We start from the raw sequence: 14,646 nt of genomic DNA on the forward strand, positions 1-14,646 counted from the left end.
CAGCTCCGCATCCATGCAACTCTGCGTTCGCGCAGACGTGCTTCACATGCTGTGCTTTGTTTCCATAAAACTAAAAAAAAAACTGTTAGGAGAGAAAGAAGAAAAGATGGAAGTTACCGGTATACACAGTGGTCATCGTTTTTGTTCGATCATTGCAGTGCCGTTCTTTTCTTTCTTCATGTATGTATCCATTACTCTCTAGCGCATGTCTGTGCCAGCATTTGGTTTTTCTGCGCCTGTGCACTTCGTGGCTCTGACGACTTCTTTGCCGTGCTTGGGGCGTTGCTAACTTGCACCATTTACCGTTGCGCAGTCTTATTATCGTTGCAACATGTAGCTAGACTGTAGTAACCAAACAAGCATAGACATGTACAGACTTTTTATAACACCTGTACCAAAGTGATACCAACTGGTTAAAAAAACACGACAGAAGTGAGCGACTGACAGTAGCTGCTTACCGAGTTTTGTTCTGCTCATAAGAGGCGCCGAGCAAAGGCTGTGTTTTTGTGAAGGACAAACCCGTTGTCATGCAGGAAAGAGGATCTGTATTGGTACAAGCCGATTAAACAAGCTGGCCTCAAGTTGGTATGAATGAATGCAATAGCCACTGATGTTAACTGCATTTTTAACAGCAGTTTTTCATTATACTCATTGACTTAAAGCAGGGCAGTTGCAGAGAGTTAATATATTGAAGGGTATTTAAGGTACCCAATGCAGGCAAGGTGCTAGATCAATTTTTTTTGGCCTAGCAAACTCTTCTGCCTGGCTGTTTTATCTTTACATGCTTGTGGACATGGGTGCACAGGAGTATTGGACTCATATCGTTGCGGGTAAATTTTGTACCCTGCTTTGCTTTTGATTTTGCTTTTGATTTTGTCTGCCTCCCAGTTCAAAAATACCAATTGGAATGGGCCAAAACACAACTGGAATTGAAAACTGATTGAAACCTTTCGGATTTCATTTGGTTGCACATGTGTTCTGGCCCATTTTAGTCTTTTCTAATAGGGCTACTCTGGCTTCGTTGCCTCTTTCCTGTGCAGATTATGCTGTGAGAGTGAAAATCAGTACGAAACAAGCGGATTCCAGTTTTCTTGTTGCTGCAAATATGTCCTTGTCGGTAGAGAGTGAGTAAACGAGAGGATAACGGGTGAAACGAGGAGAGGCATTGAGCCTAGTTTTTTTTATATACTAAAAAGATGTTTTGCTTTTTACATTCCACAGTGTGTTTTTTTTTACTGTGGCTACTCCTGTAAGTGGCTTAAGTTTTTCCCCACAGCTCAGCAATTGGACGGGTAAGGGCTTTAACAATGTAAGGACTCACAGTCAGAAAGGGTTATTTACGACCTGATGCTTTCGCATTGCTACAAGTATTGTTCGTTGCAAGTTGTCAAGGGCCTTTTAAGCCATCAGGCAAGTCCGTGTGCGCATCTGGAGCATGCAATTTTTTTAACGAGTTTTGAAAACGGCACCCATTATTTGTTCACACGATCACGGGGAACTAGTTCCCTCTAGAGGAGCAGGCAGCGACGCTTTGTGCCTTGCCTCAGCCAGTAATTTTTTTTTTCCTCCGAATGTGTGCTTCTTTTTCCAAAAGCGAATTTGCGGTAGCATTGAGCGGGATGTGCTGCAAACAGGTGCTCAAAGGAATGCGGGTCCAGTCGTCTTGTGCAGAATGGGACATTGCTTCTCGAGTGCAGCTTGGTCAAAACTCTCTCCTCATAGAAAACTATGCTTCCATTACATATGCTCTTCCTCTTACGTTGCAAGTTATGTGTCTATTCAATGCTAAAGAATAAATTGAAGTGGTAAACAGGTGCCAATCGTCGTGCATACTGTCGTGGGTGGATGTGCAGATATGCACTCGTGCAGGCTGTGTGTTCTCGAAGCAGGTCACCGCTCTGTTACTTCCGCAGCATGTTCTGTGCTGCATAGAATGCGTAAAGGTTAAGCTTCCAACACTTGTATGCTTTCCATTGACCGCATTGTAACAACCATCTTTCTGCGAGTGAAGTCAGTGCTTGCAGAAATGGGAAGTGTGTGCATTCGCTCACAACCGTCAGTCAGGTATAAATCGATTGTGTCAGCGGTTGTGAGTAGTATTGCAGCCAGCGAAAATCTTTTCCAGCCCAACTGGTTTATGGAACAATTTCCAGTTGGAACCATCTGGGTTCCACTTGGTTCCAACTGGAACCAGCTGGAAATTGTTCCATAAACCAGTTGGGCTGGGAAAGATTTTCACCAGGGCGATGAAACAAGCTTGCATTCCTTACATGACGCTATTGCAGCTAAGACAATGCTGTCTTTTGCTGCCAGCTGCCAAGAAGCCTCCGCTGAATGACTAGCCACGGCATCCATGATTGGTTGGTTGGGACACGAGGAAACAGTTGAGACGTGCACACCTGGACTGATGGACAAGTTGTTTCATTTAAGAGGCTGTTACTCCTTTTGCACATACCCAGCATAACAATGTTCTGCCAAATTCTTTTGCTCATCATGACGTTTTTCTTCTTTCCTTGCTGCAAAGGGTCTTTGTGAGCCCCTACATCAAGAGCGAAGAGTTGTGTGAGCTTATCTAGTAAGGTCTGTCTGGTGTCGACATTTGACAAGCACTGCTTACTAAGCACAGCATTGGATAAACAAGTGCAGAAATGAGCTTTCTTCAGTTTGGTTTTAAGTGTGCCGTTGTGGGCATTCTCTTCAACGCGCTGTTGACAACTGATGAGAGTGAGCTGTTGGCGATACCATCTATACATTGTTGCTAACGCGAGCTAGAGGCGGCACCCCCTACAATCAGTTACCGCACGGGTTTACCCTGATGACTTTGTTGCTTAACATGTCTAGTTTCTGTGCTGTATGTGTAGCATTTGTAGCATCGGAATGGTCAGCAGTCTCTGATGGTTGAGTGCTGTTGTGCAGTCAGTAGTACCGGCCAAGGACCGGTAATAGACTTTTGTCATTGATACTACTTGTCTTAGTGAAGGGCTTTCACCGAAATATGCGGTCCACGTGGATTTGACTAAAGAGATGGGCATGTGCCGCGTAAATGCATTGCTTCACAAGGTTTTCCAGTCTTGCACTCACTCGTCAACCAATGCGTCGTTAGCCTTGCCAAAAAAATATATAAAGCATAAAGGGAGAGGGAGGAAAAGCACAGGCAATACATATAAACACACAGATTGATGTCTACACATGACAGGGCTTTTCATTTCTTAGGGCAGCCTCTTGGGGCAGACAGATAAGCAGTATCTACAGACACATTTAAGGGATTAGTTCACTTTTGTTCTCGGCGCATACTGAAGAGTGGTTCTTCAGTAAAATTAGAAAATGCAGGCCCGTTTGCACCTTTTAGTTGGTTTGCTTAACATTTCGATCAAGGTTACAACTGGGCTGACCTCAGGGCTATGGAAATGATGAAGAAAAAAAGAGCTTCAGACACGTAGCTGCTTAACTTTGTTCACTTGAGCTGTGCAAAGCTCCCTGAAGATTGTCACCGACCAGCACTTATGTTTTCACCATGCTCTGTCATAGACTCTTGCGTCTTTGCAGTGTCCAATAGATGCAATGCTTTCTAGTCTGTCAGTTTTTCTTTTTTTTTTTGCACTGCATTTTTTTTTTGCATTGAGAGTTTTGCTGTCTGCATTTGGTGTGCGTCGAAAGAGAAGCGACACCAGAGGTGTGGAGCTGCTTGCTACAGAACCCTGTATGTTACCAGACATGCTTGCTTTACTTGTCTCGTTGTTGTTTGGTTAGATCAGAGCTTATTTACTGTTACAGCTCCTTTATTTCTTCACGTGCGTTTGATTGCTTCGGTTTCTTGACGATTCTGTCTTGATTCAAGGTGCACTGAAGAGAAATCTGAACTTGTATTTTTACCACTAGAACTCGATCTACACGTTCCGAGCGTTCTTGGAAACTTCGAATTATTGCCCTGTGGGGCCGATTTCCCTAATTTAAATTGGATTAACGTCAAGCTCCCACCTTTTCTTTTTTTAATTCCCCGCAGATGGTGGGAGGAGTCGACCTACCTTTCACCCAGTCCCGTGGCGGCTTGCCACTCTGCCATCGGCGGGATGATACGTAGTGATCGGCGAAAGCAAAGAGTCCACGCGTATTTTTATTTCCGTGGGCCTAATTTGCAGCTATGTAGTCTCTAACTAGACGTATTTATTCACGGAAACATAACAGAAACAAAATAAAAGTGAAAGCAAAGCCGCCTCGCGACTGCCTGAAAGGCACTCCATGTGTTGGTTGACTCCTCCCACCGTATGCGGGGAATTAAAAAAAAAGGCGGGAGCCGGACGTTAATCCGTTTTAATCAGGGAAATTGGCCACACAGGGCAATAAATCGTAGTTTCTAAGAGTTCTGGGAACGTGTAGATCGAGTTCCCGTGGCAACAAGACGAGTTCAGGTTCCTCTTCTGTGCACCTTTAAACACTGGAGATTCCATTTCTGTGCCTGCAGGTCATGGCTTACATTCCAGCTTTCAGGAGTCCTCAACCATGTGTAGAGCCTGTGTTCTGTGATCGGATGAGTGTGCACTGGGAGTGCTTCTCTCGCTGTTCTCTGTTTGTTTTTTTGTTTGTTTTTTCCGCCCACAGTGATAGAGGCCTGCCAAGCCGATTGCTTTTACAGACATTCCAGCCTAGCCTAGCCTTTCTGCGCACTTTTTGTCGCCCTCTCTCTCATCTTTGTGCCAAGAATGCTTCTGAGGACGTGAACACTGTGAGCGTACGGAAAGTGGAATGACGACGTCGGCTGTTTAAAAATTTTCCGCCACACCGCTCAGTGCTAGCAGGGAGACGTTTTATCCTTCGGCAGTGCCATCTGCTGTTTGATTTCGAGCGTCGAGACAAAGAGTCGGCACTTGTGCTCTGCTTCTGTCCTTCATTATGTTTGTAACAGAGCAGACCTGTGGGATACAGTTGCTCCTACGTTGAGAACCAAATAGCGAAAATAAAATTCATAAAGCAAACAGGGTGCATTCTGTGTCGCCAACTGTCTTACACTGCTGAAGCACGGGACTTTCCAGCAAAACTTTTTTTTTCCTTCTTTTTCTGCTGTGTTCACTGTGGTCTTTTTCCTGTCCTTATGGTATACTGACTTATCAGTTGGTTATTAACAGGTGGAGCAATGGGGTTCAGTGATTTACTAGTAGTACAATGCAGTCCACTTATAACGATACCACATATAATGATATATTGGTTATAACGATAAGTTGACTTAAGAGTATCAACTTATGCATTGAGGCTATGGAAAAAAAAAACATATATAATGACATGTTCGTGACTGAATATTGGATGCAACGATCAGAATTTTGCCTTCTGGACATCATTTTCCATGCTGAGCGTGACATTTGCGGTGCAAAGTTCCCTTGAACGACCGGTTTGCTATCCATCTCGTTCACTATCGCAGCAATAAGAAGGCCGGTATGACTTGTGACCTTTTTGCGGAATAACTGCGCGAGTTTAACGAAATCATCGAGGGGCCAGGACAGAAAGTGGTTGTGTTACTGGACAACTGCAGTACTCATACTGTCAGCCCGAAGCTAACCTCAATTGAGCTGATGTTCCTGCCGCCCAATACTACAGCAGGCCTGCAGCCATTGGATGCCGGCGTGGTCGCCAATTTCAAAGCTTTATATCGGCGGCGCTTGCTGGAGTGGCTAATTTTAGCAAACGGCATGTCAGGGCAGGCCACAGACTTGAAGATCAACCTGCTGAAGGCTTTGCGCTTCATTTAAGGCACATGGTACAAGGTTAAGGCCTCCACCATAAGAAACTGCTTCAAGAAGGCGGCTTTGTGCGCCACGACGAAACCCCTCCTGATGTGGAAACACACAGGGTGGAAGCTGCGGACATTGCTGAGCTCTGGGAGCACGTGGCAAATGTTTACGAAGAAATGGCACATCCATGGAGGAGTTCTTAAGTGCAGTTAGTGCTGCTATGTTCTGCGAGAAAGTCACCGACGAGACGATCGCCAAGAATGTGTCATCACGGCACGGTGTGGCATTGTGCAACGGCAGCAGCGACAGCAACGACAAAACTGACACTGGCCCACCTTCGACACCGATGGCTACGCAAAGTGCGCTGTGTAAGATCGAATCACTCAACTTTATGCACACGAAAGAGTTGCCGCCATTGTACGCACAGCAGCTGGATGCAATGCACACTGCAGCAGTGAAATTGCAACTGCCATGCAAGTAAGTACCCATCTCAAATTACTTTAGCGCACCTAATGCTTGAGGTGCTTGTTAAACGTGACAAATAAGCTCATTGTTTCTCAAATCGTACGTTCTGCAATTACTGTTCTTCAGCGCAAGTGTAAAACTTCAGTCAGGAGCTACACAGGTATGTTTGGCAGCCATTTTTATGGAAGTCCAGGTATAGCGATGATCGGTTATAACAACAATTTTTTCCGGATTTTTCGATATCGTTATAAGTGGACTGCACTGTATAGGACTTTATTCAGCCACAAAAGTTAGGACGCCTAAGATAAGATTTAAACGCAGAAAACTGAGAGCTCTTGATAAAACAAATCTCTAGTTGCGCGAAACTACTGAATAGCAAAAATATTTGTGTGCAACCATACCAGTATCTCCAGATTTCTTTTTCACCATTTGTATTGTAGCAGCTGTTAACATAAAAATTTACCTCATCTGGCCCCATACGAACACTCATTCTCTGCTTCATGCTTAGTAATATTGTAACCCAGTAAAGCATCAGATATTATATGAATGTCCATCAGATATTTGCACAAGACAACTTACACTTCCAGCATACATTCCTATTGGTCTCGTATACCAAGGGTCTACCCTCAACACCAGAATTAACACCCGTCATAATATGTACTGCAAATGTTCCAGCTGGAAATGAATGACATTTTTATGGATTTCCTGCACGGGGGAAATCCGGGCAGTCAACATGGCTCAGACTTTTATGCAGTAAAAGAGATGTGATGGAATCCATATGATTTCAAAAGTTCAAATCATAATGTTCTGCTGTTCGATATTTGTCATGTCGAGTATGCAAAAAGCACACTAACGTCCAGGAAACATCTTATGCTTGAATACTGTGGGCGCATTTTCAGTTCATCTTTATTGTTCAAATATAGAATCATACATAATCACACCGCTGTTCAATTTCTCAGCGTAGCATCTCTTAAGAATGCTGTAATACCGTACCACAATGAGTACACAACCCCCTCCGCTCACCTGATTTCGACAGATCACTTTCACTCATGCTTATGTACCGCTCAGGCAAGGTATCCCCATTAATGCTAGTGCAACACAGATATTTAGCAAAGCTAAGTGGCTTTTTATTCATTCTGTGTTCTATACATTTGAGCTGATTCATCTGATGATGATGAATTTTTATGGTGCAATAGCATCCGTGGCCAAAAACGCCATTGCACAAGGTTTTTCTTTTTACTTAAGGTGGGGTCAAAGACCCATTTCCAAAGCATTTCACCTTCAAGAAGCCGAGCAACACGCAGGGGAAAGCTTGTACCCATTGCGTTACTGCGGCTAATTCATGTACAGTCTTCTGTTTATTGAAAGCCTGAATTATTGCCAAAGCACTCGGATAAGAGCGTACGTTGTTGGGCTAGTTGGTCAATCATGGTGAATACAAGGGGGGTACTGCACACAAAAAGACAAGGACAAGAAGATAACACAACAAGGGCACACTCGCGACTAACTTTATTTGAAAACAGGACACTCCTTTTATAGTTTCAAACTGTCACATCACACACATGATGAAACCAAAAACCTGTCTTCATTGTGATACAGTTTGATAGAAGGGTCACTTACGTAAGTGACCCTTCTATCAAACTGTATCACAATGAAGACAGGTTTTTGGTTTCATCATGTGTGTGATGTGACAGTTTGAAACTATAAAAGGAGTGTCGTGTTTTCAAATAAAGTTAGTCGCGAGTGTGCCCTTGTTGTGTTATCTTCTTGTCCTTGTCTTTTTGTGCGCAGTACCCCCTTGTATTCACCACTCGGATAAGCTCAAGCAGTAGCTGCTAATTTGTGCACATAGCCCCTTCATTGAAAAGTCTACCGCCATGCTTGCATCCACGTGATGTACTTCGGACTGATAGTGCTGAAAAAATGCCTGCTTCATATATCTGGAAGCAGTCAGTCCAAGATCATTTGGATTTTTAAACCAACTGGGCCCAATTGAAGAAACCTCAGTAACATACAACCGATTCAAACGATAAGTTTAGTTCGAATTGCTACTCCTGGAATATGTTTTCATCGGGAATGTTAAGCAAGTTGACGAAAAAAATACAACCATACATCAGCTGGGTTGAGTGACTTGGTTTAAAAGTCCTCCTCCAGTTTCGTATGTGTTTATCCTCCCAAAGTGACACATGGGCTATGAGGGACACCGTAGTGAAGAGTTCCAGATTAATTGGACCACCTGGGGTTTTTTTAATGAGCACTGACAATGATGTGCACACATGCGCATCTTTTGTATTTTGCCACCATTGAAACATGGCTGCCACAGCTGAGATTTAACCTGGGTCCTCTGGCTGAATAGCCGAACGCTGATTGAAGAAAAATGTGTAGGTATAGGAGTGTCACATTCCTAGGACGTCATTAAGTAATGTCCATAGTTTAAAACAAATATAGATGCATCCAAAGCGTGCCTTCAGTTTTTCCCTCAAGAAAGGTTGGCTAGTGGACATCTAAAAGATATTACTTCAGGACAGATAGATGTAGAGACTCAGTTGTGACATCACAGGGATGTTTGTGATTTATAGAGGAGTTTCTGTACCTGTGTGCAAGTATGCAAAGTTTCAAGTGCTTAAATAAAAATCAGGACAAATGTTGAAACTCATTCGGGACATCACAGGACTACACCCACTGCAGGTCAAAGGCCTCTCCCATGTCTCCAATTAACCCTGTCCTTTGCCAGTTGCGGCCACCCTATCCCCGCAAACTTCTTAATCTCATCCGCCCACCAAACTTTCTGCCGCCCCCTGCTATGCTTGCCTTCTCTTGGAATCCACTCCGTTACCCTTAAGGACCAGCGCTTATCTTGCCTTCGCATTACATGCCCTGCCCAAGCCCATTTCTTCCTCTTGATTTTGACCAGAATGTCATTAACCCGCGTTTGCTCACCCACTCCGCCCACTTCCGATCTCTTAACGTTACACCTATGATTTTCCTTTCCATAGCTCGCTGCGTTGTCCTTAACTTAAGCTGAACCTTCTTTGTTAGCCTCCACTTTTCTGACCCATAGGTGAGTACGGGTAAGATGCAGCTGTTGTATACTTTTCTCTTGAGAGATATCAGTAAACTGCCATTCATGATCTGAAAGAACCTGCCATATAAGCTCCACCCCATTCGTATTCTTCGTTATTTCCCTCTCATGATCTGGATCAGCGGCCACTACCTGCCCTAAATAGACATATTCTCTTACTACTTCCATCACCTCGCTACCAGTTGTTAACTGCTGTTCCCTTGCTAGACTGTTGAACATTACTTAGGTTTTCTGCATGTTAATTTTTAACCTCACCGTTCTGCTCTGCCTGTCTAACTCGTTGATCATGCTTTGCAGTTCTTGTCCTGAGTGGCTTAGCAAAGCAATGTCATCACCAAATCACAGATTACTCAGGTATTCTCCATTAACTCTTATCCCCAACTGTTCCCAATTCAGGCCTCAGAATACCTCCTGTTAACAGGTGGTGAATACCATTGGAGAGATTGTGTCTCCCTGCCCGACACCCTTCCTTATTGGAATTTTATTGCTGACTTTATGGAGAACTATGGTAGCTGTGCAGTCGTTATCAATATCTTCCAATATTTTCACATAACACTCTTCTACAACCTGACTGTGCAATGCCTGCATGACAGCTGAGGTTTCCAGTGAGTCAAATGCTTTCTCGTAATTAAAGAAGGTTATATATAGGGGTCGGTTATATCCTGCGCATTTCTCTATCACCTGATAGTGTACCCAAGTGCAAGTATGCAAATTTTCAAGCGCACAAATGGAAATCGGGACATAAATGTTGAGACTCAGTTGGGGCATCACAGGGGTGTTTGTGGTTTATAGAGGAATTTCTGTACCCATGTGGAAGTATGCAAATTTTCAAGCGCTTAAATGGAAATCAGGACAAATGTTGATACTCAGTCGGGACATCACAGGGATGTTTGTGGTTTAGAGGAATTTCTGTACCTGAGTGCAAGTATGCAAATTTTCATGCACTTAAATGGAAATCAGGACATAGATGTTGAGACTCATTCGGGACATCACGAGGATGTTTGTGGTTTATAGTGGAATTTCTGTACCCGAGGGAAAGTATGCAAATTTTCATGCACTTAAATGGAAATCAGGACATAGATGTTGCTCCTACATTTTCTCCTACACACATTTGCTCCTAGACCATAATGCATTGCAAATAAAATGATGTAGCTCTATCGAGCTGTAGTGCTTCAACTCAATGTGTAACATCATTCAACATACCCTGCAACATGCTGATTTTTTCTGTGAACGCTGAGACATTCATTGAACCTGTACGTAGGAAATTCTTGCTCAAGCTTTCTTTGTTAACTGTTGCGTCTCGTCATGCTCCGTCACTTGGGACACATGGTCACTTTTTAACGAAATCTAAAAAGCCCTGTGTATTATTGCAGATAGCTCTTTAGGAATCTGTTGCCTGGATTGAGGTACTGCACTTGACTGCACACAGATTGTGATTGGTCGTAAATGTGGCAGTGTTGTTCAAAGATGTCATTGAAGAAAAACAGTTAGTTAACTGACATTGACTGTAGCAAGATGTGAAATAGCACTGCACACACTGCACTGTCCACTGTGCACAATCAGCTCTTCTTGTAAGCCCAACCAAACTGCTTTCTCTTTTGGATGCTAAAAGGAAGCATTCTTGCCAGGCTGGATATCAGACAAAGTGGAGTGTTAATGAGACTCCTGGGTGGAAACTTCGAGTACAACTAAGAACTAGGCAGCATAACAATTTAATATTATCTGTTACCACTGTGTATGACTTCGTACATATGATGCAACTATGTGGGGAGAGTTCAGCACTGGTTTCTTAAGGGGGGACGAGGGTCTTAAAACTAAATTTTTTATTAATGACTAGAATGCCGTGAAATTTTGCACACAGATGCGTTTTTCTCTTTTATTCCAAATATGTACCAAAAATGAGCTGGTGGTCTTAACTCTTACAAAGTCAAGAATGTAATTAGGTAATTTCTTACGCAGATTTAATGAACTTTATCGTTGCATTTTGTTGCCTTTAATGACACGAATTGATAGCCAGAGAGTTGTTGCTTTTAATTACATGAATTAGCCAGAGAATTCCCATACCCGACGACGTTCTTCGTTTTTCTCTAAAGGCATGCCATCCAGATATGCTATGTCGAGAGTAAAAGGTCACAGTATCTGACACTGCAACTCGTTAAGCTAATTGTAAATTGCTATTTATACATGGCCTAAACAAAAAAAAAGGAAGAATGTCATTGGGTATGGGAATTCTCTGGCTAATTCATATAATTAAAAGCAACAAAATGCAACGAGAAAGTTCATTAAAGCTGCGTAAGAAATTTTCTAATTACACTCTAGAATTTAAGATAACTTTTGATGTAAGACAACCAGCTCAGTTATGATTACATTTTTTAGAATCAGAAGAGAAAAACACACCTGAGTGCAAAATTTCATGAGATTCTAGCAATAAATAAAAAGGTTAGTTTTAAGACCCTTGTCCCCCCTAAACATGTCACCTTGAGTGAATTCTAAGCTCTAGCAATCACAGACAGGATTGTATTAACGACTGCACTCATATAGTACGATCCCGCCATGTTTCCTCGTTAATTTCAAAGAGGACTGCCTTTTTTTTTTTCACAATTTCAGAGATGTCTCTCAGCAGCTTTATTAAACTAAAATGATACTCGAGTCCTCTGATGTGGCAGGGATATCAGTTGGGGTAGGTCACTTCTTTCTTTGTGGGCAGTGTTGTGTCATTCATCACCATAATGTCATCCTTTGGCACACTGCAACGCAGTAAGGATCGAAAGTAGCACTAGCAGCCACAACAGGGAGGTCGAGTGACATTCTCCCTCTTTACATCCCCCTCTCCCACCCGGAAACAACTGCATGTGTGCCGCTTTTCAGGTTTGCAATGCAGTGTCAGTGCATTAACTTGCATCCTTTCGATGGGAAGATCAAATATAAAAAGTGAAACAGAAGATAAGGGCTAGTGGGAAAAAAAGACTGGACTGCTCTCCTGTGCATGACATTCCTACCAAACATGATTCCTTATTCCTCTTGGCCTGTTTTGGGGGAGAGTGCAATGTAGTGGTTTGAAATTCTTCACTTGGCTGACGTTGGGGGCACACCTTAGGTTCCCTAACCCGTCCTGCCACTTGGGAAATATTCACAATGCAAAGTGACAGAGAACTGAGCAAGTGAACGATAAATGAGCGGCTGCATTACTTCCTGTGTGTCACTTTACAGTGACAGCCGAGTGGGGACTTCCTTCACGGTTGACGGTATCACCATCGGACTGGTATATGTTACAACCTGAAAACCACTGTGTTCACGGTGCTTTGCCCACGAGAATGTCGTTAAGGGGGGGGGGAGGGATGAATGGGCACTTTTGGGTATGCGTACCATTTGGCAATGTTTTTTTCTTAACAAATAGTATACATCATTTCAATGTTGGAGCCATGTAAGGCTGTTACATAATGATGTGTTAATGTGTTAATGACATCCTAGTCGAAATCAAGAGGAAAAAATGGGCTTTGGAAGGGCATGTACTGCGAAGGCAAGATAACCGCTGGTCCTTAAGGGTAACGGAGTGGATTCCAAGAGAAAGCAAACGTAGCAGGGGACGGCAGAAAGTCAGGTGGACGGATGAGATTAAGAAGTTTGCGGGGACATGGTGTGCGCAGCTGGCGAGGGACAGGGTTAACTGGAGAGACATGGGAGAGGCCTTCGCCCTATAGTGGGCGTAGTCAGGCTGATGATGATGATGACTTGGGAGCCTGGTGCACATTGATGCTCTAGAGTGCCACTCTACGGATGCCTAGGGACACACACAAGGACTCTCTGGGTGGCCCAAGAGTGCAGCACATGCACCGATGTCACCTACTGAGGGCAAAAACTCAATATTCTTTTTAAATCTACGCATGTGACAGGCACTTTGCAAGCCGCAGCCAGCTTTTGTTTCCTTTGCCCGTATGGGCTTCACGGCAGGTAAAAGTGTGCAACCAAGTTTGTATGCTTTTACAAGATGGCTTCGCCAGTCCTGTACAGGGTAGTGGGAAAATGCTGAAATGTGTTCGCCTCTTACGGGAGGAAGCTAGGTGAGGAATCTGTGATATGATGTTCATGCCAAAGGGCACTGACATAGGTTCAGTCAGGTTTCTGGGGAACAAAAAGGAGGGGAACAGGATTGTATTTAGCCCTGCTTCCCTAAGCCATTGGTACACATCCACTGTTAACCAATACTGCGAACTGCCAAGACAAATTTCAGCTGTTAAGATTTCTCTAAGCTGAACCAGGTGCCCGTCAATATCTGCATAGGGAACTTTCTCTCGGTCGAACGGCGCTGCCATCATGTGTAATGCACGTGTAATGCAGCATTTGGCAGCAATTCTTTTTTTGCAGCAAAGCTTTAATTTCGCATCGATGGCTGTGGCGTGCATCTCAGCCCAAAGTTGCAGGTTTGATTCCTGGCGACGCAGCTGCATTTCATTGTAGGAGAAATGCCCGTGTAATGAAAGGTTAGTGCACATCAGAAAAACCCTAGGTGGTCAATATTACCTCCAGCATTTCCCACTGTGTGGTGCCCCATAGCCCACAGAGTTCCTTTCGTACATAGAAATCTATTAACTGCTGTCTCAGCTACTCTGGCCCAAAGCCTTGGACAGGGATTTCCTCTGAGAACCAGTACGGGGAAACAACCAGGTGTTTACTTAGGGTGGCGTTTGAACAGAGGTCAAATTCCTGGGCAAGGGAAAGGGCTAGATTAGTTTCAGGAAGTGGAGGTGTGCAGGCAGCTTAGTCAGCCAGTAGACCAGCCATTCACAGACCAGCCATTCACAGACCAGCCATTCACAGACCAGCCAGAGATGGGCTCAGCAATGTCTGTCAGACTGCACCACACATTGCAGTTCCGTCACATGCAGCTTTCAAATGCACGATAATGCCTGCCATGCAAGCCCATTCCCAGCTAAGGCAGCCATAACGCATCACACGTTCAGTGTGCAGCAACACTGGTTTGTATTCCTGAATGCATGTGTCATGAACACCACGGTTCCTTTTTTTTTTTTTTCAGTATTGTCTGCCCACTACTGAAAGGGGCGGAAAAGGTTAATGTTGCTGCTATTGACAAAATACGCATCTAGTAGCATCTTGCTAATCCTTACGAGGCCCCATAGCAGCACAGCCTGGTTTGTCAACTAATTTTCACGTCACGCATTTATACAGAATGCAGTCACTCTCATCCAAGAACTTAGCTGGTGGCTGGTACACCAGTGTATGTAGTAAGGTGTTGTGTTAACCCTTTCAGGTGCTTTGTACACAATTGCGTTAGTGGCAAACTTACAGCTTTTTCTGAGAAACTGGAGCACTTAACAGTGATTTTATTATTTCAGTCAAATTGAGCACCCTTCTTGT

Source organism: Amblyomma mixtum, chromosome 2 (genome assembly GCF_055824585.1).
Source record: "Amblyomma mixtum isolate Tamu chromosome 2, ASM5582458v1, whole genome shotgun sequence".
Lineage (NCBI taxonomy): Eukaryota > Metazoa > Arthropoda > Arachnida > Ixodida > Ixodidae > Amblyomma > Amblyomma mixtum.